General features: G+C 50.3%; 1 long non-coding RNA gene across 1 annotated transcript; it reads right to left on the bottom strand.

Moving 5' to 3' along the window:
• LOC123356100 lies at positions 1–4,368 on the bottom strand. Its single transcript, XR_006575283.1, has 3 exons — positions 4,182–4,368; positions 2,995–3,157; positions 1–1,011 (listed from the first exon to the last, which is right to left on the bottom strand). It is a non-coding gene; the product is annotated as an uncharacterized LOC123356100 (long non-coding RNA).
• Positions 4,369–4,574: the final 206 nt, after the last annotated feature.

The following is a 4,574-nucleotide window of genomic DNA, read 5'->3' as shown; positions in this document are numbered from 1 at the left end:
TCTCCCTTCTGGCCTGACACCCTCTACGGGTGGGTGCAGGGAGGGGGGCTGATTGGGCTGACAGCAGCTCATTAACCCTTCCAGGTCCGTGTGGGGTTTGTCTCCATTCCATACGGATCCAAAGCTGACTGAAGCCAAGCAGACTCTTTGCATTGACTCCAGCGAGCTTTGGGTCCGGCTCTAACAGTTCAATCTTTGCCACTGACTCAGTGGGAACCACTCTGGGCTCTAAAGGAGTTTGTGGCACTTGCTAACTGCACCCTCGGTCTCACTGCAGCCAGGCCAGTTTGGATGCTGAAAAACTCTCGTTTCTTGCACTGCTTCCAGTCTGGATCTCGCTCATTCCAACCACTGGAGCTTTGGACGAGGGAGTTTTGGGATAAGTGGTTCAGGGCTCCGTGGACTCATGGGGGTTTGGCTTGATGAGGCCTCCCTGCTTTAACTGCTGCAAAAAATCCCAGCAGAGAGAATAATGTTCTCAGTGGAGAGCTCTTGACCTGGCATTTAAATGACTCATTGATCCTTTGTGGATGTGCCTTGCAGACCCCGGTAAGGAGCTGGCACAGCCTGCCACTTTTCAAAGGGCACTCCAGCTCCGCAGTGGGGGTGAGGCATGTGAGACTGACATAACAGGCCATCACTGCAAAAACTGGTTCACATGTTCCTAGCCCCATCTCATTGCTCTGGGATATGGCTTCAGCCAGAATTGTGGGTCAGGTCAGAGGGGTATTGAATGTGTGTACCCCACTATTGTGATCGTGGGGAGTTCTGCCCACACATTTTCCTCCCCGTGCCCAACGTAGCTGTTAAGGAGGGGGTATTTTAGATGCATGCCTGGGGACCGGTTGATCATTGTCCTATAGCTTGTGCAGAATCCAGAGCAGAATGCTCCCACTTCGCACTAGTGTAAATGACTGCTAAAGGTGCAGGCAATGAAAAATCGGGCCCACAGTGCAGGGCATAGATGGATCAGGCCCTTCGTGTTCTCCGTCCATGCTGAGCTACTGTCATCTGAGAAAAAAAATGGGACAAGGGGAATGAAAAGGCATCAGATTACAAACCCCAATGGTGCATCCACTCAGAACATGAAGACAAACTTAGGCAAAATCTCCTATTTACGGAGCATTTTAACCCACTCTGTGTGCTGCAAGGGCAAAGATCAGACCTGTCCTTAGTGCCACCTTATGTAAAGATGAAAGTCTCCACAGGAGTCTGATACTTTAAAAGGCTTTTTGTGAGAAGGCAAAATATAAATTCACCAGCTTTCATGTGGAAATGGGTCTGTATTGATTGTTTGGGCCGCACAGGGAGCAGTAAAGATCCGTCTTTCATAGCGAAGGTCATGTCATAAGAACATAAGAACAGATCCATACTGGGTCAGACCAAAGGTCCATCTAGCCCAGTATCCTGTCTTCCGACAGGGGCCAATGCCAGGTGCCCCAGAGGGAATGAACAGAACAGGGAATCATCAAGTGATCCATCCCCTGTCGCCCATTCCCAGCTTCTGGCAAACAGAGGCTAGGAACATGATTCCTGCCCATCCTGGCTAATAGCCATTGGTGGACCTATCCTCCATGAATGTATCTAGTTCTTTTTTAACCCTGTTTTGGCCTTGGCCTTCACAACATCCTCTGGCAAGGAGTTCCACAGGTTGACTGTGCATTGTGTGAAGAAGTACTTCCTTTTGTTTGTTTTAAACCTGTTGCCTATTAATTTCATTTGCCAGAAGCTGGGAATGAACGACAGGAGATGTTCCTCTCCTCTGTTCCTGGCTCAGCCATCAACTTGCTGGGTGACCACAGACAAGTCACTTTCCTTCTCTGTGCCTGAATTTCTCCACCTAAGGGCAGGTCTGAGGCTACTTCACCATCTTTGTAAAGTGCTTTGAGATGGTTGTTTAACATTGTTTCATTATTACTGCTTTAAACATGACACAGGCTCTAGAAGCAAAGGGAGGAATATCAGGTGGTACAGAGGGCTAGCAGACCAGCTTTGAAACTGGGGCTTGTCCAGGACAGAGGCCTCATTCGGGCCCTCTACACAGGGGTGAATTCCACCCAAAATACAGACCCGGATCCCAGGTGTTGACATCACATATCGCACCAAAGGTGGGAGGAACTTGGGAGACGGGGGGTGGTTCAAACCCATCTCTGCTTTCAATGTATAATCCTTGGAGATCTTTGTTAGGGATGCATGGATGATTTCAGGGTTCCTGCTCCCTGCCCAGGACAACGGCGACCGATCTTGTACAATGCAGAACTACAAAGGGAGGCTGCAGGGATCTACAGATCAGAGCAGGGACTTTAGGGTTAGAACCTGGCATGGCCTGGATTTTGCCCTTGCAAGACTGACTCATATGTAGGTACAAGACTGACTCCAGATATGCCCTTTACAGGAAACATGGGCATTGCCAGACTGGATCAGATCCCTAATCCATCTAGTCCAGTATCCTGTCTCTGCCAGTAGCCAGCACCAGCTGCTTCAGAGGAAGGTATAAGAACCATGCCTTAGACAGACGGGGGGAAATTACGCCCCACCCTGCTGCTAGCCTCAGCAAATATTGAGAGCCACAAAAACACCCTGCAGCAGGCAAATCACCCACGACCCACAAGAGGGTCCCTCTAAATCTCATGGTGGGCACATTGGCATCTCATTTCCTTCCCTGAGTCAAACCTTGCTTGACTCTTCAATCCCACCATCGAATCATAGAAACATAGAGCTGGAAGGGACCTCAAGGGGCCATCTAACCCATTCCCCTGTGCTGAGGCAGGGTTACCTGTACCTAGATCATCCCCGGCAGATGTTGGTCTAATCTTAAAAACCTCCCAGACCCTAGGTAACCTGGTCCAGTGCTTAATGATCCTTATCGTTAGAAAGTTTTCTCTAATATCTAACCTGAATCACGCTTTCTGCAAATCTCTCTCAATTGGATTTTACTTTAAACCAGTGGTGTCATGGTAAAAAAAAAAAAGAAGAAGTAGTGGACATACTAACCTTTCTGCTGTTCCAGGCCAGGCAGGCATGGAGGTAAACTCTGTATTCCCCAGGTGAGAAGCGGTAACATTTACCCTCGACTCCACGACCGCTTTTAACACTTTCAGTCTGTGATCCCATAGCCTGACATGGCTTTTAATTAAAATACAAGGACAAGCTGGTCCTGGGGGGATGATAAGGATTAGATGACAAGGGATTAGAGGGAACAGTGAGGAAAAACCAGGCAGCTGCACCCGTGGTTTAACAGAGGGTTAGGGCAGAAACCTCCATAGCAAAACAATCCAGGTTGAAGCAAATCCACCCTGTTCATTCAGGCCGGGGACTCTTTCACTAACAACAAACCCCTCACCAGGATGGTTTCCACTGACGTGTTGCCTTTCACGCTGAGGCTGGCAGAATTTGATTTTTATTTATTTTTCTGATTTTGATCCATTTAAAAAAAAACAATGTTAAAGGATTTTTTCTGTGTTTAGCTATTTTGATTTTTACCCTTGCAGGACACTAAGGCGGGGCAGGGCTGGGACTAGGGTTAGGGTTAGGACTGACCTGACTGCGGGGCTGTATGGGGATGCTCGCACTGTCGAGGGGCCCAAGGGTGTCCCCCTGGGCAGAAGGTGTGAGGGAGGGGGCAGTCATCCTGATCTGGCAGAGCAGAGACCCCCCCAGGCAGGAGCACAAGGAGGATGAGTCCCCAGCCTCAGGGGAGGCTACCCCATTGCTGAATGGCTTCTGCCCAGGGACAGAGCCATTCAGCAGCAGGGTGGCCTCCTCCCAGGGGGCTCTGCCCCATTGGGCCAGGATGACGGCAGCCTCCCCTGCATCTTGTGCCTGCAGAGATCGGGTGCCACCCCCACCCCACAGCAGCCCAGGCAGCTCTTTGCAGCTCCGCTGTCAGAGCCCCGCTCCCTCATTCCCAGGTAGGGTGACCAGACAGCAAGTGTCAAAAATCAAGATGGGGGTGGAGGGGTAATAGGTGTCTATATAAGGGGAAAAAAACCCAAATCAGGACTGTCCCTATCAAATTGGGACATCTGGTCACCCTAGCAGGGCACTAGGGCTACAGAGGGCTCCCTGCAAGGCTGAGCTGAGGGGCTAGTGACACCAGATCTTGCAGGCACCGGCCTGTTACCGCTTCATATTCTCTTTTGTCGATTTCCACGTGTCAGCTGAAATCCTCCTGTACTCACAGTTGTGGATTAAAATCGAACGCTGCCGAGCCTGTTCATTCTCCACGATTCCACAAACACCTTTCCTCTAACACTCGCAGGGCGACGTTCCCCGCCGTGCAGCAAGACATCGCAAGGCGTAGGCACAACCGAACTCCTCCAAACAGGAGCTACGTGGTTTCTAGCACTCTGCACAGGGGGCAGTTACACCACTGATGAGCACAAGCGGAGAAGAGCTTGGTTGTGTGGGAACCTCAGCTGATGTAAATCGACTTTGCTTCATTGCCTTCAGCTGAGCTTTGCTGACCTACATCAGCTGATGATATGTTTATCCAAACAGTGTTTCCACCGAGTGTCCCCTGGAAAGGTAAGTGGCAAACACACACCAAGCCTTCAGACCTGAGGGCTGGGCGG

The sequence above is a fragment of the Mauremys mutica genome, chromosome 24 (genome assembly GCF_020497125.1).
Source record: "Mauremys mutica isolate MM-2020 ecotype Southern chromosome 24, ASM2049712v1, whole genome shotgun sequence".
Taxonomy (NCBI): Eukaryota; Metazoa; Chordata; order Testudines; family Geoemydidae; genus Mauremys; species Mauremys mutica.
The sequence above is the reverse complement of the archived record's forward strand: the minus strand, read 5'-3'. Positions and strand labels throughout refer to the sequence as shown.